This window comes from Mirounga angustirostris, unplaced genomic scaffold (assembly GCF_029215605.1).
Source record: "Mirounga angustirostris isolate CCGP_5_RB_7025 unplaced genomic scaffold, mMirAng1.0.hap1 SCAF_6, whole genome shotgun sequence".
In the NCBI taxonomy this organism is placed as follows: domain Eukaryota; kingdom Metazoa; phylum Chordata; class Mammalia; order Carnivora; family Phocidae; genus Mirounga; species Mirounga angustirostris.
Window position 1 is genome coordinate 88,039,547 of NW_026991714.1, and position 24,947 is coordinate 88,064,493.

Sequence of the window (24,947 nt, forward strand, 5' to 3'; positions counted from 1 at the left end):
ACTTGGATGGGAGACCGCCTGGGAATACCGGGTGCTGTAGGCTTTTTTTCTTTGCCTTTTCTTTCCCCTTCGGCCTCCCTTCCTCTCCCTTCGCCGCCACAGTCCCCCCCCCCGCCCCGCCCCCTCCGCCCCTTGCCCAACAAGGCCTCCTGCAAACGCCCGGTGCCCCCCTGGCCCCTCGCCAGCCGCGCACCGCACCGAGGGTCCCTGTCTCGCAGCTTGTGCCCGCTGCACCGGCAGGCAGCCCCCAGCCCTTCCACCTCACAGCCACCACGCCCACGCACACCCGATCCAGAGGGGCGGGCTGGGGGAGGTGGGGGCGGGCTGGGTGGGCGGAGGCGGCGGCTTCGCAGGGAGGGAAAGGGGGAGGGCGGCGAGGACCGCCCGCGGGCTTGGGGCGGGGGGAGCGCGGGCGGGACGGCACCCCGTCTCGGCAGGCGTGCCCTCCCAAGGTCCTGCGCCTCGGGGCCTCATCCCCGGAGCCCCTAGCCATTCCCTTGGGCCGCCCCGAGTGCACAAGCGCACCGGGCAACCGGCCCCACCTTAGGCCTGGGCCCGCCTCCACCTTCTCCCCACCCGCCCTGGGCTGCGCTCCCGCGCGCGCGGGCATTCCCTTCCTTCCCGCGGAACACCGTCCCTCTGCCCCCAGGCCGGGGGTCCTCGCTCCCTGTGGGCAGGACACAAGATGGCCGACCGCCCGGGGCCTCCCCCGTTGGCACCCGGGACCACCCGTTGGCCCCCGACTCCGTGCTCAGTGTCCCCGCAACAGCGAAGCGCACAGCGAGGCTCGCTCGCTCGGCAAGACGGCGGGAGGGGGCGGCCCTGCACCACGCCCCAAAGCGGCCCCCCAAATAAAGGACGAGAGCAGAGGAGGAATCGCCCGCACGCCCCCAGGCCCAGAGTGGGTCCTGGGCGGGAACGGGAGCAGGGCGGGTCTCCTGAGGCCTTGGCTGCGCGACCTCGGCCCCGGGGGGCTCCTCGGTGCCCAGAGCCCACCCAAGCACGACCACCCTCCCGAGGAGGGCTAGCTGCCTAGCCAACACAGTCTCTTCCTCTGTGTGTGTGTGTGTGTGTGTGTGTGGTGTGTGTGTGGTGTGTGTGGTGTGTGTGTGGTGTGTGTGTCTGTTTCTGGGGTGTGCCCCTGTGTCTCCGTCCCTGTCCGCATCCAGGTCAGGGTCCGCGTCTGTCTGTCTTGGGGCCAGAGCGGGGGTGTGTGTTGGATACTCTGTCTGTGTTCTCCCTCTCTGTCCCTCTCTTCCTCTCTGTCTACATCTCCGTCCGTCCGTCCGTCCGTGTCTCTGTCTTTCCCCGTGGGTCTGTGCGTCTGTCTATGCCAGCCGGCTTCCGGTGTCCCTCAGTCGGGTCCTCTTGTCGGTGGGTGGGCAGGGGAAGGGTGGCGGAGGAAGGGCGACGGGGTTGGGCTGATGAGGAGGGTCCCTGGGGGCGCCGGTGGCTCCGGGTTGGCTTGGAGCCAGGCGGGGTGGAGAGGCAGAAAGGCCTGGTGGCCGGCCTGGCTTGGCCTAGGGCGACGGGTGGGACGCTGGGGGTGGGGGGCGCGGAAAACACCTCAGGGGCCGCGCCCACCGCGCCCCGCCCCGACGCTTCCCTTTGCCATGCCGGTAGCCAGGAGGCGGTGGGGCGGCGGCGGCCCCCGGGACTGGAGAGTCCCCGGCAGGGAGAGCGCCCGGACTTCCACGACTGCGGGGCACCGGAGGGGCCACGTCCCCTGGGCGGCTGGCAGGCAGGCAGGTGCAAGGCGCAGGGCAGGCGGGGTTCGGGTGAGGGCTGAGGAGGGGCACGGCTGGGCCCGGGAGGCGCAGAGCAGGCTCTTAGGGCGGCCAGCGGCAGCCGCACACGTCTACGGCCATACCACCCTGAACGCGCCCGATCTCGTCTGATCTCGGAAGCTAAGCAGGGTCGGGCCTGGTTAGTACTTGGATGGGAGACCGCCTGGGAATACCGGGTGCTGTAGGCTTTTTTCTTTGCCTTTTCTTTCCCCTTGGGCCACCCTTCCCATACCTTTACCGCCACAGCACCCCGCCCCCTTGCCCAACTAGGCTTCCTCCAAACGCCCCGTGCCCCCCTGGCCCCTCGCCAGCCGCGCACCGCACCGCGAGTCCCTGGCTCGCAGCAGGTGCCCCCTGCAGGGGCAGGCGTCTTCCAGCCAGCCCTTGGGCCTCCAAGCCACCACGCCCACGCACACCGGATCCAGAGGGGTGGGCTGGGGGTCGATGGGGGCGGGCGGGGTGGGCGAAGGCGACGCCTTCGGAGGGAGGGAACGCGGGAGGGCGACGATGACCCTGGCACCGATGGGCCGGGGCCAGCGCGGGCCGGACGGCACCCGCTCTGGGCAGGCGTGTCCTCCCATGGTCCTGCGCCTCGGGCCCTCATCCCCAGATCCCCTAGCCATTCCATCGGGCCGCCCGGAGCGCACGACCGCACTGGGCAACTGGCCCCACCTTAGGCCTGGGCCCGCCTCCACCTTGTCCCCAGCAGCCCTGGGGTGCGCTCCCACCCGCGGGCATTCCCTTCCTTCCCTTGGAACACCGTCCCTTTGCCCCCGTGCCGGGGGTCCCCGCTCCGGGTGGGCAGGACACAAGATGGCCGGTCGCCCGGGGCCTCCCCCCTTGGCGCCCGGGACCACCCGCTGGCACCAGAATCCGTGCTTAGTCTCCCTGCAACAGCGAAGCGAAGACCGAGGCTCGCTCGCTCAGCAAGATGGGGAGAGGGGGGCGCCCTGCACCTCGCCCCAAAGCAGCCCCCCATATAAAGGACGACAGCAGAGGAGGAATCGCCCACATGCCCCGAGGACCAGAGTGGGTCCAGGGCGGGAACGGGAGCAGAGCGGGTCTCGTGACGCCTTGGCTGCGCATCTCGGCCCCGAGGGGCTCCTCGGTGCCCAGAGCCCACCCAAGCACGACCACCCTCCCGAGGGCTAGCTGCCTAGCCAACACAGTCTCCTCCTGTTTGTGTGTGGGGGGGGGGGGATGGGTGGGGGGGTGGGTGGGGGTGTGGGGGTGTGGGGGTGTGTGGGGTGTGTGGGGTGTGGGGTGTGGGGTGGGGGGTGTGTGTCTGTTTCTGTGGTGTGCCCCTGTGTCTCCGTCCCTGTCCGCATCCAGGTCAGGGTCCGCGTCTGTCTGTCTTGGGGCCAGAGCGGGGGCGTGTGTTGGATACTCTGTCTGTGTCTCCCTCTCTGTCTCTCTCTTCCTCTCTGTCTACATCTCCGTCCGTCCGTGTCTCTGTCTTTCCCCGTGGGTCTGTGCGTCTGTCTATGCCAGCCGGCTTCTGGTGTCCCTCAGTCGGGTCCTCTTGTCGGTGGGTGGGCAGGGGAAGGGTGGCGGAGGAAGGGCGACGGGGTTGGGCTGATGAGGAGGGTCCCTGGGGGCGCCGGTGGCTCCGGGTTGGCTTGGAACCAGGCCGGGGTGGAGAGGCGGAAGGGCCTGGTGGCGGGCCTGGCTTGCCCTAAGGGCGGCGGGTGGGGCGCCGGGGGTGGGGGGGCGCGGAGAACAGCGCGCGGGCCACGCCCCCCGCGCCCCGACGCTCCCCTTGGCCCTCTCGGGAGCCAGGCGGCGGCCCCCGGGTCTGGAGAGTATCGGGCCGTGAGAGCGCTCGGTGTTCCGCGACTGCGGGGCGCTGGAGGCGCCACGTCCTCTGGGCGGTTTGGCAGGCAGGCAGGTGCAAGGCACAGGGCAGGCGTGGGGCGGTTGGGGGCTGAGGAGGGGCACGGCTGCGGCCCGGAGGCGCAGAGCAGGCTCTTAGGGCGGCCAGCGGCAGCGGCACACGTCTACGGCCATACCACCCTGAACGCGCCCGATCTCGTCTGATCTCGGAAGCTAAGCAGGGTCGGGCCTGGTTAGTACTTGGATGGGAGACCGCCTGGGAATACCGGGTGCTGTAGGCTTTTTTTCTTTGCCTTTTCTTTCCCCTTCGGCCTCCCTTCCTCTCCCTTCGCCGCCACAGTCCCCCCCCCCGCCCCGCCCCCTCCGCCCCTTGCCCAACAAGGCCTCCTGCAAACGCCCGGTGCCCCCCTGGCCCCTCGCCAGCCGCGCACCGCACCGAGGGTCCCTGTCTCGCAGCTTGTGCCCGCTGCACCGGCAGGCAGCCCCCAGCCCTTCCACCTCACAGCCACCACGCCCACGCACACCCGATCCAGAGGGGCGGGCTGGGGGAGGTGGGGGCGGGCTGGGTGGGCGGAGGCGGCGGCTTCGCAGGGAGGGAAAGGGGGAGGGCGGCGAGGACCGCCCGCGGGCTTGGGGCGGGGGGAGCGCGGGCGGGACGGCACCCCGTCTCGGCAGGCGTGCCCTCCCAAGGTCCTGCGCCTCGGGGCCTCATCCCCGGAGCCCCTAGCCATTCCCTTGGGCCGCCCCGAGTGCACAAGCGCACCGGGCAACCGGCCCCACCTTAGGCCTGGGCCCGCCTCCACCTTCTCCCCACCCGCCCTGGGCTGCGCTCCCGCGCGCGCGGGCATTCCCTTCCTTCCCGCGGAACACCGTCCCTCTGCCCCCAGGCCGGGGGTCCTCGCTCCGTGTGGGCAGGACACAAGATGGCCGACCGCCCGGGGCCTCCCCCGTTGGCACCCGGGACCACCCGTTGGCCCCCGACTCCGTGCTCAGTGTCCCCGCAACAGCGAAGCGCACAGCGAGGCTCGCTCGCTCGGCAAGACGGCGGGAGGGGGCGGCCCTGCACCACGCCCCAAAGCGGCCCCCCAAATAAAGGACGAGAGCAGAGGAGGAATCGCCCGCACGCCCCCAGGCCCAGAGTGGGTCCTGGGCGGGAACGGGAGCAGGGCGGGTCTCCTGAGGCCTTGGCTGCGCGACCTCGGCCCCGGGGGGCTCCTCGGTGCCCAGAGCCCACCCAAGCACGACCACCCTCCCGAGGAGGGCTAGCTGCCTAGCCAACACAGTCTCTTCCTCTGTGTGTGTGTGTGTGTGTGTGTGTGGTGTGTGTGTGGTGTGTGTGGTGTGTGTGTGGTGTGTGTGTCTGTTTCTGGGGTGTGCCCCTGTGTCTCCGTCCCTGTCCGCATCCAGGTCAGGGTCCGCGTCTGTCTGTCTTGGGGCCAGAGCGGGGGTGTGTGTTGGATACTCTGTCTGTGTTCTCCCTCTCTGTCCCTCTCTTCCTCTCTGTCTACATCTCCGTCCGTCCGTCCGTCCGTGTCTCTGTCTTTCCCCGTGGGTCTGTGCGTCTGTCTATGCCAGCCGGCTTCCGGTGTCCCTCAGTCGGGTCCTCTTGTCGGTGGGTGGGCAGGGGAAGGGTGGCGGAGGAAGGGCGACGGGGTTGGGCTGATGAGGAGGGTCCCTGGGGGCGCCGGTGGCTCCGGGTTGGCTTGGAGCCAGGCGGGGTGGAGAGGCAGAAAGGCCTGGTGGCCGGCCTGGCTTGGCCTAGGGCGACGGGTGGGACGCTGGGGGTGGGGGGCGCGGAAAACACCTCAGGGGCCGCGCCCACCGCGCCCCGCCCCGACGCTTCCCTTTGCCATGCCGGTAGCCAGGAGGCGGTGGGGCGGCGGCGGCCCCCGGGACTGGAGAGTCCCCGGCAGGGAGAGCGCCCGGACTTCCACGACTGCGGGGCACCGGAGGGGCCACGTCCCCTGGGCGGCTGGCAGGCAGGCAGGTGCAAGGCGCAGGGCAGGCGGGGTTCGGGTGAGGGCTGAGGAGGGGCACGGCTGGGCCCGGGAGGCGCAGAGCAGGCTCTTAGGGCGGCCAGCGGCAGCCGCACACGTCTACGGCCATACCACCCTGAACGCGCCCGATCTCGTCTGATCTCGGAAGCTAAGCAGGGTCGGGCCTGGTTAGTACTTGGATGGGAGACCGCCTGGGAATACCGGGTGCTGTAGGCTTTTTTCTTTGCCTTTTCTTTCCCCTTGGGCCACCCTTCCCATACCTTTACCGCCACAGCACCCCGCCCCCTTGCCCAACTAGGCTTCCTCCAAACGCCCCGTGCCCCCCTGGCCCCTCGCCAGCCGCGCACCGCACCGCGAGTCCCTGGCTCGCAGCAGGTGCCCCCTGCAGGGGCAGGCGTCTTCCAGCCAGCCCTTGGGCCTCCAAGCCACCACGCCCACGCACACCGGATCCAGAGGGGTGGGCTGGGGGTCGATGGGGGCGGGCGGGGTGGGCGAAGGCGACGCCTTCGGAGGGAGGGAACGCGGGAGGGCGACGATGACCCTGGCACCGATGGGCCGGGGCCAGCGCGGGCCGGACGGCACCCGCTCTGGGCAGGCGTGTCCTCCCATGGTCCTGCGCCTCGGGCCCTCATCCCCAGATCCCCTAGCCATTCCATCGGGCCGCCCGGAGCGCACGACCGCACTGGGCAACTGGCCCCACCTTAGGCCTGGGCCCGCCTCCACCTTGTCCCCAGCAGCCCTGGGGTGCGCTCCCACCCGCGGGCATTCCCTTCCTTCCCTTGGAACACCGTCCCTTTGCCCCCGTGCCGGGGGTCCCCGCTCCGGGTGGGCAGGACACAAGATGGCCGGTCGCCCGGGGCCTCCCCCCTTGGCGCCCGGGACCACCCGCTGGCACCAGAATCCGTGCTTAGTCTCCCTGCAACAGCGAAGCGAAGACCGAGGCTCGCTCGCTCAGCAAGATGGGGAGAGGGGGGCGCCCTGCACCTCGCCCCAAAGCAGCCCCCCATATAAAGGACGACAGCAGAGGAGGAATCGCCCACATGCCCCGAGGACCAGAGTGGGTCCAGGGCGGGAACGGGAGCAGAGCGGGTCTCGTGACGCCTTGGCTGCGCATCTCGGCCCCGAGGGGCTCCTCGGTGCCCAGAGCCCACCCAAGCACGACCACCCTCCCGAGGGCTAGCTGCCTAGCCAACACAGTCTCCTCCTGTTTGTGTGTGGGGGGGGGGGGGGATGGGTGGGGGGGTGGGTGGGGGTGTGGGGGTGTGGGGGTGTGTGGGGTGTGTGGGGTGTGGGGTGTGGGGTGGGGGGTGTGTGTCTGTTTCTGTGGTGTGCCCCTGTGTCTCCGTCCCTGTCCGCATCCAGGTCAGGGTCCGCGTCTGTCTGTCTTGGGGCCAGAGCGGGGGCGTGTGTTGGATACTCTGTCTGTGTCTCCCTCTCTGTCTCTCTCTTCCTCTCTGTCTACATCTCCGTCCGTCCGTGTCTCTGTCTTTCCCCGTGGGTCTGTGCGTCTGTCTATGCCAGCCGGCTTCTGGTGTCCCTCAGTCGGGTCCTCTTGTCGGTGGGTGGGCAGGGGAAGGGTGGCGGAGGAAGGGCGACGGGGTTGGGCTGATGAGGAGGGTCCCTGGGGGCGCCGGTGGCTCCGGGTTGGCTTGGAACCAGGCCGGGGTGGAGAGGCGGAAGGGCCTGGTGGCGGGCCTGGCTTGCCCTAAGGGCGGCGGGTGGGGCGCCGGGGGTGGGGGGGCGCGGAGAACAGCGCGCGGGCCACGCCCCCCGCGCCCCGACGCTCCCCTTGGCCCTCTCGGGAGCCAGGCGGCGGCCCCCGGGTCTGGAGAGTATCGGGCCGTGAGAGCGCTCGGTGTTCCGCGACTGCGGGGCGCTGGAGGCGCCACGTCCTCTGGGCGGTTTGGCAGGCAGGCAGGTGCAAGGCACAGGGCAGGCGTGGGGCGGTTGGGGGCTGAGGAGGGGCACGGCTGCGGCCCGGAGGCGCAGAGCAGGCTCTTAGGGCGGCCAGCGGCAGCGGCACACGTCTACGGCCATACCACCCTGAACGCGCCCGATCTCGTCTGATCTCGGAAGCTAAGCAGGGTCGGGCCTGGTTAGTACTTGGATGGGAGACCGCCTGGGAATACCGGGTGCTGTAGGCTTTTTTTCTTTGCCTTTTCTTTCCCCTTCGGCCTCCCTTCCTCTCCCTTCGCCGCCACAGTCCCCCCCCCCGCCCCGCCCCCTCCGCCCCTTGCCCAACAAGGCCTCCTGCAAACGCCCGGTGCCCCCCTGGCCCCTCGCCAGCCGCGCACCGCACCGAGGGTCCCTGTCTCGCAGCTTGTGCCCGCTGCACCGGCAGGCAGCCCCCAGCCCTTCCACCTCACAGCCACCACGCCCACGCACACCCGATCCAGAGGGGCGGGCTGGGGGAGGTGGGGGCGGGCTGGGTGGGCGGAGGCGGCGGCTTCGCAGGGAGGGAAAGGGGGAGGGCGGCGAGGACCGCCCGCGGGCTTGGGGCGGGGGGAGCGCGGGCGGGACGGCACCCCGTCTCGGCAGGCGTGCCCTCCCAAGGTCCTGCGCCTCGGGGCCTCATCCCCGGAGCCCCTAGCCATTCCCTTGGGCCGCCCCGAGTGCACAAGCGCACCGGGCAACCGGCCCCACCTTAGGCCTGGGCCCGCCTCCACCTTCTCCCCACCCGCCCTGGGCTGCGCTCCCGCGCGCGCGGGCATTCCCTTCCTTCCCGCGGAACACCGTCCCTCTGCCCCCAGGCCGGGGGTCCTCGCTCCGTGTGGGCAGGACACAAGATGGCCGACCGCCCGGGGCCTCCCCCGTTGGCACCCGGGACCACCCGTTGGCCCCCGACTCCGTGCTCAGTGTCCCCGCAACAGCGAAGCGCACAGCGAGGCTCGCTCGCTCGGCAAGACGGCGGGAGGGGGCGGCCCTGCACCACGCCCCAAAGCGGCCCCCCAAATAAAGGACGAGAGCAGAGGAGGAATCGCCCGCATGCCCCCAGGCCCAGAGTGGGTCCTGGGCGGGAACGGGAGCAGGGCGGGTCTCCTGAGGCCTTGGCTGCGCGACCTCGGCCCCGGGGGGCTCCTCGGTGCCCAGAGCCCACCCAAGCACGACCACCCTCCCGAGGAGGGCTAGCTGCCTAGCCAACACAGTCTCTTCCTCTGTGTGTGTGTGTGTGTGTGTGTGTGGTGTGTGTGTGGTGTGTGTGGTGTGTGTGTGGTGTGTGTGTCTGTTTCTGGGGTGTGCCCCTGTGTCTCCGTCCCTGTCCGCATCCAGGTCAGGGTCCGCGTCTGTCTGTCTTGGGGCCAGAGCGGGGGTGTGTGTTGGATACTCTGTCTGTGTTCTCCCTCTCTGTCCCTCTCTTCCTCTCTGTCTACATCTCCGTCCGTCCGTCCGTCCGTGTCTCTGTCTTTCCCCGTGGGTCTGTGCGTCTGTCTATGCCAGCCGGCTTCCGGTGTCCCTCAGTCGGGTCCTCTTGTCGGTGGGTGGGCAGGGGAAGGGTGGCGGAGGAAGGGCGACGGGGTTGGGCTGATGAGGAGGGTCCCTGGGGGCGCCGGTGGCTCCGGGTTGGCTTGGAGCCAGGCGGGGTGGAGAGGCAGAAAGGCCTGGTGGCCGGCCTGGCTTGGCCTAGGGCGACGGGTGGGACGCTGGGGGTGGGGGGCGCGGAAAACACCTCAGGGGCCGCGCCCACCGCGCCCCGCCCCGACGCTTCCCTTTGCCATGCCGGTAGCCAGGAGGCGGTGGGGCGGCGGCGGCCCCCGGGACTGGAGAGTCCCCGGCAGGGAGAGCGCCCGGACTTCCACGACTGCGGGGCACCGGAGGGGCCACGTCCCCTGGGCGGCTGGCAGGCAGGCAGGTGCAAGGCGCAGGGCAGGCGGGGTTCGGGTGAGGGCTGAGGAGGGGCACGGCTGGGCCCGGGAGGCGCAGAGCAGGCTCTTAGGGCGGCCAGCGGAAGCCGCACACGTCTACGGCCATACCACCCTGAACGCGCCCGATCTCGTCTGATCTCGGAAGCTAAGCAGGGTCGGGCCTGGTTAGTACTTGGATGGGAGACCGCCTGGGAATACCGGGTGCTGTAGGCTTTTTTCTTTGCCTTTTCTTTCCCCTTGGGCCACCCTTCCCATACCTTTACCGCCACAGCACCCCGCCCCCTTGCCCAACTAGGCTTCCTCCAAACGCCCCGTGCCCCCCTGGCCCCTCGCCAGCCGCGCACCGCACCGCGAGTCCCTGGCTCGCAGCAGGTGCCCCCTGCAGGGGCAGGCGTCTTCCAGCCAGCCCTTGGGCCTCCAAGCCACCACGCCCACGCACACCGGATCCAGAGGGCTGGGCTGGGGGTCGATGGGGGCGGGCGGGGTGGGCGAAGGCGACGCCTTCGGAGGGAGGGAACGCGGGAGGGCGACGAAGACCCTGGCACCGATGGGCCGGGGCCAGCGCGGGCCGGACGGCACCCGCTCTGGGCAGGCGTGTCCTCCCATGGTCCTGCGCCTCGGGCCCTCATCCCCACATCCCCTAGCCATTCCATCGGGCCGCCCGGAGCGCACGACCGCACTGGGCAACTGGCCCCACCTTAGGCCTGGGCCCGCCTCCACCTTGTCCCCAGCAGCCCTGGGGTGCGCTCCCACCCGCGGGCATTCCCTTCCTTCCCTTGGAACACCGTCCCTTTGCCCCCGTGCCGGGGGTCCCCGCTCCGGGTGGGCAGGACACAAGATGGCCGGTCGCCCGGGGCCTCCCCCCTTGGCGCCCGGGACCACCCGCTGGCACCAGAATCCGTGCTTAGTCTCCCTGCAACAGCGAAGCGAAGACCGAGGCTCGCTCGCTCAGCAAGATGGGGAGAGGGGGGCGCCCTGCACCTCGCCCCAAAGCAGCCCCCCATATAAAGGACGACAGCAGAGGAGGAATCGCCCACATGCCCCGAGGACCAGAGTGGGTCCAGGGCGGGAATGGGAGCAGAGCGGGTCTCGTGACGCCTTGGCTGCGCATCTCGGCCCCGAGGGGCTCCTCGGTGCCCAGAGCCCACCCAAGCACGACCACCCTCCCGAGGGCTAGCTGCCTAGCCAACACAGTCTCCTCCTGTTTGTGTGTGTGTGGGGGGGGGGATGGGTGGGGGGGTGGGTGGGGGTGTGGGGGTGTGGGGGTGTGTGGGGTGTGTGGGGTGTGGGGTGTGGGGTGGGGGGTGTGTGTCTGTTTCTGTGGTGTGCCCCTGTGTCTCCGTCCCTGTCCGCATCCAGGTCAGGGTCCGCGTCTGTCTGTCTTGGGGCCAGAGCGGGGGCGTGTGTTGGATACTCTGTCTGTGTCTCCCTCTCTGTCTCTCTCTTCCTCTCTGTCTACATCTCCGTCCGTCCGTGTCTCTGTCTTTCCCCGTGGGTCTGTGCGTCTGTCTATGCCAGCCGGCTTCTGGTGTCCCTCAGTCGGGTCCTCTTGTCGGTGGGTGGGCAGGGGAAGGGTGGCGGAGGAAGGGCGACGGGGTTGGGCTGATGAGGAGGGTCCCTGGGGGCGCCGGTGGCTCCGGGTTGGCTTGGAACCAGGCCGGGGTGGAGAGGCGGAAGGGCCTGGTGGCGGGCCTGGCTTGCCCTAAGGGCGGCGGGTGGGGCGCCGGGGGTGGGGGGGCGCGGAGAACAGCGCGCGGGCCACGCCCCCCGCGCCCCGACGCTCCCCTTGGCCCTCTCGGGAGCCAGGCGGCGGCCCCCGGGTCTGGAGAGTATCGGGCCGTGAGAGCGCTCGGTGTTCCGCGACTGCGGGGCGCTGGAGGCGCCACGTCCTCTGGGCGGTTTGGCAGGCAGGCAGGTGCAAGGCACAGGGCAGGCGTGGGGCGGTTGGGGGCTGAGGAGGGGCACGGCTGCGGCCCGGAGGCGCAGAGCAGGCTCTTAGGGCGGCCAGCGGCAGCGGCACACGTCTACGGCCATACCACCCTGAACGCGCCCGATCTCGTCTGATCTCGGAAGCTAAGCAGGGTCGGGCCTGGTTAGTACTTGGATGGGAGACCGCCTGGGAATACCGGGTGCTGTAGGCTTTTTTTCTTTGCCTTTTCTTTCCCCTTCGGCCTCCCTTCCTCTCCCTTCGCCGCCACAGTCCCCCCCCCCGCCCCGCCCCCTCCGCCCCTTGCCCAACAAGGCCTCCTGCAAACGCCCGGTGCCCCCCTGGCCCCTCGCCAGCCGCGCACCGCACCGAGGGTCCCTGTCTCGCAGCTTGTGCCCGCTGCACCGGCAGGCAGCCCCCAGCCCTTCCACCTCACAGCCACCACGCCCACGCACACCCGATCCAGAGGGGCGGGCTGGGGGAGGTGGGGGCGGGCTGGGTGGGCGGAGGCGGCGGCTTCGCAGGGAGGGAAAGGGGGAGGGCGGCGAGGACCGCCCGCGGGCTTGGGGCGGGGGGAGCGCGGGCGGGACGGCACCCCGTCTCGGCAGGCGTGCCCTCCCAAGGTCCTGCGCCTCGGGGCCTCATCCCCGGAGCCCCTAGCCATTCCCTTGGGCCGCCCCGAGTGCACAAGCGCACCGGGCAACCGGCCCCACCTTAGGCCTGGGCCCGCCTCCACCTTCTCCCCACCCGCCCTGGGCTGCGCTCCCGCGCGCGCGGGCATTCCCTTCCTTCCCGCGGAACACCGTCCCTCTGCCCCCAGGCCGGGGGTCCTCGCTCCGTGTGGGCAGGACACAAGATGGCCGACCGCCCGGGGCCTCCCCCGTTGGCACCCGGGACCACCCGTTGGCCCCCGACTCCGTGCTCAGTGTCCCCGCAACAGCGAAGCGCACAGCGAGGCTCGCTCGCTCGGCAAGACGGCGGGAGGGGGCGGCCCTGCACCACGCCCCAAAGCGGCCCCCCAAATAAAGGACGAGAGCAGAGGAGGAATCGCCCGCACGCCCCCAGGCCCAGAGTGGGTCCTGGGCGGGAACGGGAGCAGGGCGGGTCTCCTGAGGCCTTGGCTGCGCGACCTCGGCCCCGGGGGGCTCCTCGGTGCCCAGAGCCCACCCAAGCACGACCACCCTCCCGAGGAGGGCTAGCTGCCTAGCCAACACAGTCTCTTCCTCTGTGTGTGTGTGTGTGTGTGTGTGGTGTGTGTGTGGTGTGTGTGGTGTGTGTGTGGTGTGTGTGTCTGTTTCTGGGGTGTGCCCCTGTGTCTCCGTCCCTGTCCGCATCCAGGTCAGGGTCCGCGTCTGTCTGTCTTGGGGCCAGAGCGGGGGTGTGTGTTGGATACTCTGTCTGTGTTCTCCCTCTCTGTCCCTCTCTTCCTCTCTGTCTACATCTCCGTCCGTCCGTCCGTCCGTGTCTCTGTCTTTCCCCGTGGGTCTGTGCGTCTGTCTATGCCAGCCGGCTTCCGGTGTCCCTCAGTCGGGTCCTCTTGTCGGTGGGTGGGCAGGGGAAGGGTGGCGGAGGAAGGGCGACGGGGTTGGGCTGATGAGGAGGGTCCCTGGGGGCGCCGGTGGCTCCGGGTTGGCTTGGAGCCAGGCGGGGTGGAGAGGCAGAAAGGCCTGGTGGCCGGCCTGGCTTGGCCTAGGGCGACGGGTGGGACGCTGGGGGTGGGGGGCGCGGAAAACACCTCAGGGGCCGCGCCCACCGCGCCCCGCCCCGACGCTTCCCTTTGCCATGCCGGTAGCCAGGAGGCGGTGGGGCGGCGGCGGCCCCCGGGACTGGAGAGTCCCCGGCAGGGAGAGCGCCCGGACTTCCACGACTGCGGGGCACCGGAGGGGCCACGTCCCCTGGGCGGCTGGCAGGCAGGCAGGTGCAAGGCGCAGGGCAGGCGGGGTTCGGGTGAGGGCTGAGGAGGGGCACGGCTGGGCCCGGGAGGCGCAGAGCAGGCTCTTAGGGCGGCCAGCGGCAGCCGCACACGTCTACGGCCATACCACCCTGAACGCGCCCGATCTCGTCTGATCTCGGAAGCTAAGCAGGGTCGGGCCTGGTTAGTACTTGGATGGGAGACCGCCTGGGAATACCGGGTGCTGTAGGCTTTTTTCTTTGCCTTTTCTTTCCCCTTGGGCCACCCTTCCCATACCTTTACCGCCACAGCACCCCGCCCCCTTGCCCAACTAGGCTTCCTCCAAACGCCCCGTGCCCCCCTGGCCCCTCGCCAGCCGCGCACCGCACCGCGAGTCCCTGGCTCGCAGCAGGTGCCCCCTGCAGGGGCAGGCGTCTTCCAGCCAGCCCTTGGGCCTCCAAGCCACCACGCCCACGCACACCGGATCCAGAGGGGTGGGCTGGGGGTCGATGGGGGCGGGCGGGGTGGGCGAAGGCGACGCCTTCGGAGGGAGGGAACGCGGGAGGGCGACGATGACCCTGGCACCGATGGGCCGGGGCCAGCGCGGGCCGGACGGCACCCGCTCTGGGCAGGCGTGTCCTCCCATGGTCCTGCGCCTCGGGCCCTCATCCCCAGATCCCCTAGCCATTCCATCGGGCCGCCCGGAGCGCACGACCGCACTGGGCAACTGGCCCCACCTTAGGCCTGGGCCCGCCTCCACCTTGTCCCCAGCAGCCCTGGGGTGCGCTCCCACCCGCGGGCATTCCCTTCCTTCCCTTGGAACACCGTCCCTTTGCCCCCGTGCCGGGGGTCCCCGCTCCGGGTGGGCAGGACACAAGATGGCCGGTCGCCCGGGGCCTCCCCCCTTGGCGCCCGGGACCACCCGCTGGCACCAGAATCCGTGCTTAGTCTCCCTGCAACAGCGAAGCGAAGACCGAGGCTCGCTCGCTCAGCAAGATGGGGAGAGGGGGGGCGCCCTGCACCTCGCCCCAAAGCAGCCCCCCATATAAAGGACGACAGCAGAGGAGGAATCGCCCACATGCCCCGAGGACCAGAGTGGGTCCAGGGCGGGAACGGGAGCAGAGCGGGTCTCGTGACGCCTTGGCTGCGCATCTCGGCCCCGAGGGGCTCCTCGGTGCCCAGAGCCCACCCAAGCACGACCACCCTCCCGAGGGCTAGCTGCCTAGCCAACACAGTCTCCTCCTGTTTGTGTGTGTGTGTGGGGGGGGGATGGGTGGGGGGGTGGGTGGGGGTGTGGGGGTGTGGGGGTGTGTGGGGTGTGTGGGGTGTGGGGTGTGGGGTGGGGGGTGTGTGTCTGTTTCTGTGGTGTGCCCCTGTGTCTCCGTCCCTGTCCGCATCCAGGTCAGGGTCCGCGTCTGTCTGTCTTGGGGCCAGAGCGGGGGCGTGTGTTGGATACTCTGTCTGTGTCTCCCTCTCTGTCTCTCTCTTCCTCTCTGTCTACATCTCCGTCCGTCCGTGTCTCTGTCTTTCCCCGTGGGTCTGTGCGTCTGTCTATGCCAGCCGGCTTCTGGTGTCCCTCAGTCGGGTCCTCTTGTCGGTGGGTGGGCAGGGGAAGGGTGGCGGAGGAAGGGCGACGGGGTTGGGCTGATGAGGAGGGTCCCTGGGGGCGCCGGTGGCTCCGGGTTGGCTTGGAACCAGGCCGGGGTGGAGAGGCGGAAGGGCCTAGTGGCGGGCCTGGCTTGCCCTAAGGGCGGCGGGTGGGGCGCCGGGGGTGGGGGGGCGCGGAGAACAGCGCGCGGGCCACGCCCCCCGCGCCCCGACGCTCCCCTTGGCCCTCTCGGGAGCCAGGCGGCGGCCCCCGGGTCTGGAGAGTATCGGGCCGTGAGAGCGCTCGGTGTTCCGCGACTGCGGGGCGCTGGAGGCGCCACGTCCTCTGGGCGGTTTGGCAGGCAGGCAGGTGCAAGGCACAGGGCAGGCGTGAGGCGGTTGGGGGCTGAGGAGGGGCACGGCTGCGGCCCGGAGGCGCAGAGCAGGCTCTTAGGGCGGCCAGCGGCAGCCGCACACGTCTATGGCCATACCACCCTGAACGCGCCCGATCTCGTCTGATCTCGGAAGCTAAGCAGGGTCGGGCCTGGTTAGTACTTGGATGGGAGACCGCCTGGGAATACCGGGTGCTGTAGGCTTTTTTTCTTTGCCTTTTCTTTCCCCTTCGGCCTCCCTTCCTCTCCCTTCGCCGCCACAGTCCCCCCCCCCCCGCCCCGCCCCCTCCGCCCCTTGCCCAACAAGGCCTCCTGCAAACGCCCGGTGCCCCCCTGGCCCCTCGCCAGCCGCGCACCGCACCGAGGGTCCCTGTCTCGCAGCTTGTGCCCGCTGCACCGGCAGGCAGCCCCCAGCCCTTCCACCTCACAGCCACCACGCCCACGCACACCCGATCCAGAGGGGCGGGCTGGGGGAGGTGGGGGCGGGCTGGGTGGGCGGAGTCGGCGGCTTCGCAGGGAGGGAAAGGGGGAGGGCGGCGAGGACCGCCCGCGGGCTTGGGGCGGGGGGAGCGCGGGCGGGACGGCACCCCGTCTCGGCAGGCGTGCCCTCCCAAGGTCCTGCGCCTCGGGGCCTCATCCCCGGAGCCCCTAGCCATTCCCTTGGGCCGCCCCGAGTGCACAAGCGCACCGGGCAACCGGCCCCACCTTAGGCCTGGGCCCGCCTCCACCTTCTCCCCACCCGCCCTGGGCTGCGCTCCCGCGCGCGCGGGCATTCCCTTCCTTCCCGCGGAACACCGTCCCTTTGCCCCCAGGCCGGGGGTCCTCGCTCCGTGTGGGCAGGACACAAGATGGCCGACCGCCCGGGGCCTCCCCCGTTGGCACCCGGGACCACCCGTTGGCCCCCGACTCCGTGCTCAGTGTCCCCGCAACAGCGAAGCGCACAGCGAGGCTCGCTCGCTCGGCAAGACGGCGGGAGGGGGCGGCCCTGCACCACGCCCCAAAGCGGCCCCCCAAATAAAGGACGAGAGCAGAGGAGGAATCGCCCGCACGCCCCCAGGCCCAGAGTGGGTCCTGGGCGGGAACGGGAGCAGGGCGGGTCTCCTGAGGCCTTGGCTGCGCGACCTCGGCCCCGGGGGGCTCCTCGGTGCCCAGAGCCCACCCAAGCACGACCACCCTCCCGAGGAGGGCTAGCTGCCTAGCCAACACAGTCTCTTCCTCTGTGTGTGTGTGTGTGTGTGTGTGTGGTGTGTGTGTGGTGTGTGTGGTGTGTGTGTGGTGTGTGTGTCTGTTTCTGGGGTGTGCCCCTGTGTCTCCGTCCCTGTCCGCATCCAGGTCAGGGTCCGCGTCTGTCTGTCTTGGGGCCAGAGCGGGGGTGTGTGTTGGATACTCTGTCTGTGTTCTCCCTCTCTGTCCCTCTCTTCCTCTCTGTCTACATCTCCGTCCGTCCGTCCGTCCGTGTCTCTGTCTTTCCCCGTGGGTCTGTGCGTCTGTCTATGCCAGCCGGCTTCCGGTGTCCCTCAGTCGGGTCCTCTTGTCGGTGGGTGGGCAGGGGAAGGGTGGCGGAGGAAGGGCGACGGGGTTGGGCTGATGAGGAGGGTCCCTGGGGGCGCCGGTGGCTCCGGGTTGGCTTGGAGCCAGGCGGGGTGGAGAGGCAGAAAGGCCTGGTGGCCGGCCTGGCTTGGCCTAGGGCGACGGGTGGGACGCTGGGGGTGGGGGGCGCGGAAAACACCTCAGGGGCCGCGCCCACCGCGCCCCGCCCCGACGCTTCCCTTTGCCATGCCGGTAGCCAGGAGGCGGTGGGGCGGCGGCGGCCCCCGGGACTGGAGAGTCCCCGGCAGGGAGAGCGCCCGGACTTCCACGACTGCGGGGCACCGGAGGGGCCACGTCCCCTGGGCGGCTGGCAGGCAGGCAGGTGCAAGGCGCAGGGCAGGCGGGGTTCGGGTGAGGGCTGAGGAGGGGCACGGCTGGGCCCGGGAGGCGCAGAGCAGGCTCTTAGGGCGGCCAGCGGCAGCCGCACACGTCTACGGCCATACCACCCTGAACGCGCCCGATCTCGTCTGATCTCGGAAGCTAAGCAGGGTCGGGCCTGGTTAGTACTTGGATGGGAGACCGCCTGGGAATACCGGGTGCTGTAGGCTTTTTTCTTTGCCTTTTCTTTCCCCTTGGGCCACCCTTCCCATACCTTTACCGCCACAGCACCCCGCCCCCTTGCCCAACTAGGCTTCCTCCAAACGCCCCGTGCCCCCCTGGCCCCTCGCCAGCCGCGCACCGCACCGCGAGTCCCTGGCTCGCAGCAGGTGCCCCCTGCAGGGGCAGGCGTCTTCCAGCCAGCCCTTGGGCCTCCAAGCCACCACGCCCACGCACACCGGATCCAGAGGGGTGGGCTGGGGGTCGATGGGGGCGGGCGGGGTGGGCGAAGGCGACGCCTTCGGAGGGAGGGAACGCGGGAGGGCGACGATGACCCTGGCACCGATGGGCCGGGGCCAGCGCGGGCCGGACGGCACCCGCTCTGGGCAGGCGTGTCCTCCCATGGTCCTGCGCCTCGGGCCCTCATCCCCAGATCCCCTAGCCATTCCATCGGGCCGCCTGGAGCGCACGACCGCACTGGGCAACTGGCCCCACCTTAGGCCTGGGCCCGCCTCCACCTTGTCCCCAGCAGCCCTGGGGTGCGCTCCCACCCGCGGGCATTCCCTTCCTTCCCTTGAAACACCGTCCCTTTGCCCCCGTGCCGGGGGTCCCCGCTCCGGGTGGGCAGGACACAAGATGGCCGGTCGCCCGGGGCCTCCCCCCTTGGCGCCCGGGACCACCCGCTGGCACCAGAATCCGTGCTTAGTCTCCCTGCAACAGCGAAGCGAAGACCGAGGCTCGCTCGCTCAGCAAGATGGGGAGAGGGGGGCGCCCTGCACCTCGCCCCAAAGCAGCCCCCCATATTAAGGACGACAGCAGAGGAGGAATCGCCCACATGCCCCGAGGACCAGAGTGGGTCCAGGGCGGGAACGGGAGCAGAGCGGGTCTCGTGACGCCTTGGCTGCGCATCTCGGCCCCGAGGGGCTCCTCGGTGCCCAGAGCCCACCCAAGCACGACCACCCTCCCGAGGGCTAGCTGCCTAGCCAACACAGTCTCCTCCTGTTTGTGTGTGTGTGGGGGGGGGGGATGGGTGGGGGGGGGGGTGGGGGTGTGGGGGTGTGGGGGTGTGTGGGGTGTGTGGGGTGTGGGGTGTGGGGTGGGGGGTGTGTGTCTGTTTCTGTGGTGTGCCCCTGTGTCTCCGTCCCTGTCCGCATCCAGGTCAGGGTCCGCGTCTGTCTGTCTTGGGGCCAGAGCGGGGGCGTGTGTTGGATACTCTGTCTGTGTCTCCCTCTCTGTCTCTCTCTTCCTCTCTGTCTACATCTCCGTCCGTCCGTGTCTCTGTCTTTCCCCGTGGGTCTGTGCGTCTGTCTATGCCAGCCGGCTTCTGGTGTCCCTCAGTCGGGTCCTCTTGTCGGTGGGTGGGCAGGGGAAGGGTGGCGGAGGAAGGGCGACGGGGTTGGGCTGATGAGGAGGGTCCCTGGGGGCGCCGGTGGCTCCGGGTTGGCTTGGAACCAGGCCGGGGTGGAGAGGCGGAAGGGCCTGGTGGCGGGCCTGGCTTGCCCTAAGGGCGGCGGGTGGGGCGCCGGGGGTGGGGGGGCGCGGAGAACAGCGCGCGGGCCACGCCCCCCGCGCCCCGACGCTCCCCTTGGCCCTCTCGGGAGCCAGGCGGCGGCCCCCGGGTCTGGAGAGTATCGGGCCGTGAGAGCGCTCGGTGTTCCGCGACTGCGGGGCGCTGGAGGCGCCACGTCCTCTGGGCGGTTTGGCAGGCAGGCAGGTGCAAGGCACAGGGCAGGCGTGGGGCGGTTGGGGGCTGAGGAGGGGCACGGCTGCGGCCCGGAGGCGCAGAGCAGGCTCTTAGGGCGGCCAGCGGCAGCGGCACACGTCTACGGCCATACCACCCTGAACGCGCCCGATCTCGTCTGATCTCGGAAGCTAAGCAGGGTCGGGCCTGGTTAGTACTTGGATGGGAGACCGCCTGGGAATACCGGGTGCTGTAGGCTTTTTTTCTTTGCCTTTTCTTTCCCCTTCGGCCTCCCTTCCTCTCCCTTCGCCGCCACAGTCCCCCCCCCCCGCCCCGCCCCCTCCGCCCCTTGCCCAACAAGGCCTCCTGCAAACGCCCGGTGCCCCCCTGGCCCCTCGCCAGCCGCGCACCGCACCGAGGGTCCCTGTCTCGCAGCTTGTGCCCGCTGCACCGGCAGGCAGCCCCCAGCCCTTCCACCTCACAGCCACCACGCCCACGCACACCCGATCCAGAGGGGCGGGCTGGGGGAGGTGGGGGCGGGCTGGGTGGGCGGAGGCGGCGGCTTCGCAGGGAGGGAAAGGGGGAGGGCGGCGAGGACCGCCCGCGGGCTTGGGGCGGGGGGAGCGCGGGCGGGACGGCACCCCGTCTCGGCAGGCGTGCCCTCCCAAGGTCCTGCGCCTCGGGGCCTCATCCCCGGAGCCCCTAGCCATTCCCTTGGGCCGCCCCGAGTGCACAAGCGCACCGGGCAACCGGCCCCACCTTAGGCCTGGGCCCGCCTCCACCTTCTCCCCACCCGCCCTGGGCTGCGCTCCCGCGCGCGCGGGCATTCCCTTCCTTCCCGCGGAACACCGTCCCTCTGCCCCCAGGCCGGGGGTCCTCGCTCCGTGTGGGCAGGACACAAGATGGCCGACCGCCCGGGGCCTCCCCCGTTGGCACCCGGGACCACCCGTTGGCCCCCGACTCCGTGCTCAGTGTCCCCGCAACAGCGAAGCGCACAGCGAGGCTCGCTCGCTCGGCAAGACGGCGGGAGGGGGCGGCCCTGCACCACGCCCCAAAGCGGCCCCCCAAATAAAGGACGAGAGCAGAGGAGGAATCGCCCGCACGCCCCCAGGCCCAGAGTGGGTCCTGGGCGGGAACGGGAGCAGGGCGGGTCTCCTGAGGCCTTGGCTGCGCGACCTCGGCCCCGGGGGGCTCCTCGGTGCCCAGAGCCCACCCAAGCACGACCACCCTCCCGAGGAGGGCTAGCTGCCTAGCCAACACAGTCTCTTCCTCTGTGTGTGTGTGTGTGTGTGTGTGTGGTGTGTGTGTGGTGTGTGTGGTGTGTGTGTGGTGTGTGTGTCTGTTTCTGGGGTGTGCCCCTGTGTCTCCGTCCCTGTCCGCATCCAGGTCAGGGTCCGCGTCTGTCTGTCTTGGGGCCAGAGCGGGGGTGTGTGTTGGATACTCTGTCTGTGTTCTCCCTCTCTGTCCCTCTCTTCCTCTCTGTCTACATCTCCGTCCGTCCGTCCGTCCGTGTCTCTGTCTTTCCCCGTGGGTCTGTGCGTCTGTCTATGCCAGCCGGCTTCCGGTGTCCCTCAGTCGGGTCCTCTTGTCGGTGGGTGGGCAGGGGAAGGGTGGCGGAGGAAGGGCGACGGGGTTGGGCTGATGAGGAGGGTCCCTGGGGGCGCCGGTGGCTCCGGGTTGGCTTGGAGCCAGGCGGGGTGGAGAGGCAGAAAGGCCTGGTGGCCGGCCTGGCTTGGCCTAGGGCGACGGGTGGGACGCTGGGGGTGGGGGGCGCGGAAAACACCTCAGGGGCCGCGCCCACCGCGCCCCGCCCCGACGCTTCCCTTTGCCATGCCGGTAGCCAGGAGGCGGTGGGGCGGCGGCGGCCCCCGGGACTGGAGAGTCCCCGGCAGGGAGAGCGCCCGGACTTCCACGACTGCGGGGCACCGGAGGGGCCACGTCCCCTGGGCGGCTGGCAGGCAGGCAGGTGCAAGGCGCAGGGCAGGCGGGGTTCGGGTGAGGGCTGAGGAGGGGCACGGCTGGGCCCGGGAGGCGCAGAGCAGGCTCTTAGGGCGGCCAGCGGCAGCCGCACACGTCTACGGCCATACCACCCTGAACGCGCCCGATCTCGTCTGATCTCGGAAGCTAAGCAGGGTCGGGCCTGGTTAGTACTTGGATGGGAGACCGCCTGGGAATACCGGGTGCTGTAGGCTTTTTTCTTTGCCTTTTCTTTCCCCTTGGGCCACCCTTCCCATACCTTTACCGCCACAGCACCCCGCCCCCTTGCCCAACTAGGCTTCCTCCAAACGCCCCGTGCCCCCCTGGCCCCTCGCCAGCCGCGCACCGCACCGCGAGTCCCTGGCTCGCAGCAGGTGCCCCCTGCAGGGGCAGGCGTCTTCCAGCCAGCCCTTGGGCCTCCAAGCCACCACGCCCACGCACACCGGATCCAGAGGGGTGGGCTGGGGGTCGATGGGGGCGGGCGGGGTGGGCGAAGGCGACGCCTTCGGAGGGAGGGAACGCGGGAGGGCGACGATGACCCTGGCACCGATGGGCCGGGGCCAGCGCGGGCCGGACGGCACCCGCTCTGGGCAGGCGTGTCCTCCCATGGTCCTGCGCCTCGGGCCCTCATCCCCAGATCCCCTAGCCATTCCATCGGGCCGCCCGGAGCGCACGACCGCACTGGGCAACTGGCCCCACCTTAGGCCTGGGCCCGCCTCCACCTTGTCCCCAGCAGCCCTGGGGTGCGCTCCCACCCGCGGGCATTCCCTTCCTTCCCTTGGAACACCGTCCCTTTGCCCCCGTGCCGGGGGTCCCCGCTCCGGGTGGGCAGGACACAAGATGGCCGGTCGCCCGGGGCCTCCCCCCTTGGCGCCCGGGACCACCCGCTGGCACCAGAATCCGTGCTTAGTCTCCCTGCAACAGCGAAGCGAAGACCGAGGCTCGCTCGCTCAGCAAGATGGGGAGAGGGGGGCGCCCTGCACCTCGCCCCAAAGCAGCCCCCCATATAAAGGACGACAGCAGAGGAGGAATCGCCCACATGCCCCGAGGACCAGAGTGGGTCCAGGGCGGGAACGGGAGCAGAGCGGGTCTCGTGACGCCTTGGCTGCGCATCTCGGCCCCGAGGGGCTCCTCGGTGCCCAGAGCCCACCCAAGCACGACCACCCTCCCGAGGGCTAGCTGCCTAGCCAACACAGTCTCCTCCTGTTTGTGTGTGTGGGGGGGCGGGGGGATGGGTGGGGGGGTGGGTGGGGGTGTGGGGGTGTGGGGGTGTGTGGGGTGTGTGGGGTGTGGGGTGTGGGGTGGGGGGTGTGTGTCTGTTTCTGTGGTGTGCCCCTGTGTCTCCGTCCCTGTCCGCATCCAGGTCAGGGTCCGCGTCTGTCTGTCTTGGGGCCAGAGCGGGGGCGTGTGTTGGATACTCTGTCTGTGTCTCCCTCTCTGTCTCTCTCTTCCTCTCTGTCTACATCTCCGTCCGTCCGTGTCTCTGTCTTTCCCCGTGGGTCTGTGCGTCTGTCTATGCCAGCCGGCTTCTGGTGTCCCTCAGTCGGGTCCTCTTGTCGGTGGGTGGGCAGGGGAAGGGTGGCGGAGGAAGGGCGACGGGGTTGGGCTGATGAGGAGGGTCCCTGGGGGCGCCGGTGGCTCCGGGTTGGCTTGGAACCAGGCCGGGGTGGAGAGGCGGAAGGGCCTGGTGGCGGGCCTGGCTTGCCCTAAGGGCGGCGGGTGGGGCGCCGGGGGTGGGGGGGCGCGGAGAACAGCGCGCGGGCCACGCCCCCCGCGCCCCGACGCTCCCCTTGGCCCTCTCGGGAGCCAGGCGGCGGCCCCCGGGTCTGGAGAGTATCGGGCCGTGAGAGCGCTCGGTGTTCCGCGACTGCGGGGCGCTGGAGGCGCCACGTCCTCTGGGCGGTTTGGCAGGCAGGCAGGTGCAAGGCACAGGGCAGGCGTGGGGCGGTTGGGGGCTGAGGAGGGGCACGGCTGCGGCCCGGAGGCGCAGAGCAGGCTCTTAGGGCGGCCAGCGGCAGCGGCACACGTCTACGGCCATACCACCCTGAACGCGCCCGATCTCGTCTGATCTCGGAAGCTAAGCAGGGTCGGGCCTGGTTAGTACTTGGATGGGAGACCGCCTGGGAATACCGGGTGCTGTAGGCTTTTTTTCTTTGCCTTTTCTTTCCCCTTCGGCCTCCCTTCCTCTCCCTTCGCCGCCACAGTCCCCCCCCCCCCGCCCCGCCCCCTCCGCCCCTTGCCCAACAAGGCCTCCTGCAAACGCCCGGTGCCCCCCTGGCCCCTCGCCAGCCGCGCACCGCACCGAGGGTCCCTGTCTCGCAGCTTGTGCCCGCTGCACCGGCAGGCAGCCCCCAGCCCTTCCACCTCACAGCCACCACGCCCACGCACACCCGATCCAGAGGGGCGGGCTGGGGGAGGTGGGGGCGGGCTGGGTGGGCGGAGGCGGCGGCTTCGCAGGGAGGGAAAGGGGGAGGGCGGCGAGGACCGCCCGCGGGCTTGGGGCGGGGGGAGCGCGGGCGGGACGGCACCCCGTCTCGGCAGGCGTGCCCTCCCAAGGTCCTGCGCCTCGGGGCCTCATCCCCGGAGCCCCTAGCCATTCCCTTGGGCCGCCCCGAGTGCACAAGCGCACCGGGCAACCGGCCCCACCTTAGGCCTGGGCCCGCCTCCACCTTCTCCCCACCCGCCCTGGGCTGCGCTCCCGCGCGCGCGGGCATTCCCTTCCTTCCCGCGGAACACCGTCCCTCTGCCCCCAGGCCGGGGGTCCTCGCTCCGTGTGGGCAGGACACAAGATGGCCGACCGCCCGGGGCCTCCCCCGTTGGCACCCGGGACCACCCGTTGGCCCCCGACTCCGTGCTCAGTGTCCCCGCAACAGCGAAGCGCACAGCGAGGCTCGCTCGCTCGGCAAGACGGCGGGAGGGGGCGGCCCTGCACCACGCCCCAAAGCGGCCCCCCAAATAAAGGACGAGAGCAGAGGAGGAATCGCCCGCACGCCCCCAGGCCCAGAGTGGGTCCTGGGCGGGAACGGGAGCAGGGCGGGTCTCCTGAGGCCTTGGCTGCGCGACCTCGGCCCCGGGGGGCTCCTCGGTGCCCAGAGCCCACCCAAGCACGACCACCCTCCCGAGGAGGGCTAGCTGCCTAGCCAACACAGTCTCTTCCTCTGTGTGTGTGTGTGTGTGTGTGTGTGGTGTGTGTGTGGTGTGTGTGGTGTGTGTGTGGTGTGTGTGTCTGTTTCTGGGGTGTGCCCCTGTGTCTCCGTCCCTGTCCGCATCCAGGTCAGGGTCCGCGTCTGTCTGTCTTGGGGCCAGAGCGGGGGTGTGTGTTGGATACTCTGTCTGTGTTCTCCCTCTCTGTCCCTCTCTTCCTCTCTGTCTACATCTCCGTCCGTCCGTCCGTCCGTGTCTCTGTCTTTCCCCGTGGGTCTGTGCGTCTGTCTATGCCAGCCGGCTTCTGGTGTCCCTCAGTCGGGTCCTCTTGTCGGTGGGTGGGCAGGGGAAGGGTGGCGGAGGAAGGGCGACGGGGTTGGGCTGATGAGGAGGGTCCCTGGGGGCGCCGGTGGCTCCGGGTTGGCTTGGAGCCAGGCGGGGTGGAGAGGCAGAAAGGCCTGGTGGCCGGCCTGGCTTGGCCTAGGGCGACGGGTGGGACGCTGGGGGTGGGGGTGGGGGTGGGGGGCGCGGAAAACACCTCAGGGGCCGCGCCCACCGCGCCCCGCCCCGACGCTTCCCTTTGCCATGCCGGTAGCCAGGAGGCGGTGGGGCGGCGGCGGCCCCCGGGACTGGAGAGTCCCCGGCAGGGAGAGCGCCCGGACTTCCACGACTGCGGGGCACCGGAGGGGCCACGTCCCCTGGGCGGCTGGCAGGCAGGCAGGTGCAAGGCGCAGGGCAGGC

General features: G+C 70.6%; 12 non-coding genes across 12 annotated transcripts; all 12 read left to right on the forward strand.

Annotated features, from left to right (window-relative positions):
- The first annotated feature begins 1,856 nt into the window (after positions 1 to 1,856).
- On the forward strand, positions 1,857 to 1,975 carry LOC135364942 (5S ribosomal RNA). Its single transcript, XR_010412750.1, has one exon. It is a non-coding gene; the product is annotated as a 5S ribosomal RNA (ribosomal RNA).
- Positions 1,976 to 3,782: 1,807 nt separating this feature from the next.
- On the forward strand, positions 3,783 to 3,901 carry LOC135364953 (5S ribosomal RNA). Its single transcript, XR_010412761.1, has one exon. It is a non-coding gene; the product is annotated as a 5S ribosomal RNA (ribosomal RNA).
- A 1,813-nt stretch (positions 3,902 to 5,714) lies between these two features.
- On the forward strand, positions 5,715 to 5,833 carry LOC135364964 (5S ribosomal RNA). Its single transcript, XR_010412772.1, has one exon. It is a non-coding gene; the product is annotated as a 5S ribosomal RNA (ribosomal RNA).
- A 1,809-nt stretch (positions 5,834 to 7,642) lies between these two features.
- Positions 7,643 to 7,761, forward strand: LOC135364975 (5S ribosomal RNA). The gene has a single exon (XR_010412783.1). It is a non-coding gene; the product is annotated as a 5S ribosomal RNA (ribosomal RNA).
- Positions 7,762 to 9,574: 1,813 nt separating this feature from the next.
- Positions 9,575 to 9,693, forward strand: LOC135364986 (5S ribosomal RNA). The gene has a single exon (XR_010412794.1). It is a non-coding gene; the product is annotated as a 5S ribosomal RNA (ribosomal RNA).
- Positions 9,694 to 11,502: 1,809 nt separating this feature from the next.
- Positions 11,503 to 11,621, forward strand: LOC135364997 (5S ribosomal RNA). The gene has a single exon (XR_010412805.1). It is a non-coding gene; the product is annotated as a 5S ribosomal RNA (ribosomal RNA).
- Positions 11,622 to 13,432: 1,811 nt separating this feature from the next.
- Positions 13,433 to 13,551, forward strand: LOC135365008 (5S ribosomal RNA). Its single transcript, XR_010412816.1, has one exon. It is a non-coding gene; the product is annotated as a 5S ribosomal RNA (ribosomal RNA).
- A 1,811-nt stretch (positions 13,552 to 15,362) lies between these two features.
- LOC135365015 (5S ribosomal RNA) lies at positions 15,363 to 15,481 on the forward strand. Its single transcript, XR_010412823.1, has one exon. It is a non-coding gene; the product is annotated as a 5S ribosomal RNA (ribosomal RNA).
- Positions 15,482 to 17,296: 1,815 nt separating this feature from the next.
- Positions 17,297 to 17,415, forward strand: LOC135365019 (5S ribosomal RNA). The gene has a single exon (XR_010412827.1). It is a non-coding gene; the product is annotated as a 5S ribosomal RNA (ribosomal RNA).
- A 1,810-nt stretch (positions 17,416 to 19,225) lies between these two features.
- LOC135365021 (5S ribosomal RNA) lies at positions 19,226 to 19,344 on the forward strand. Its single transcript, XR_010412829.1, has one exon. It is a non-coding gene; the product is annotated as a 5S ribosomal RNA (ribosomal RNA).
- A 1,814-nt stretch (positions 19,345 to 21,158) lies between these two features.
- LOC135365022 (5S ribosomal RNA) lies at positions 21,159 to 21,277 on the forward strand. The gene has a single exon (XR_010412830.1). It is a non-coding gene; the product is annotated as a 5S ribosomal RNA (ribosomal RNA).
- Positions 21,278 to 23,088: 1,811 nt separating this feature from the next.
- On the forward strand, positions 23,089 to 23,207 carry LOC135365024 (5S ribosomal RNA). The gene has a single exon (XR_010412832.1). It is a non-coding gene; the product is annotated as a 5S ribosomal RNA (ribosomal RNA).
- The last annotated feature ends 1,740 nt before the right edge of the window (positions 23,208 to 24,947 follow it).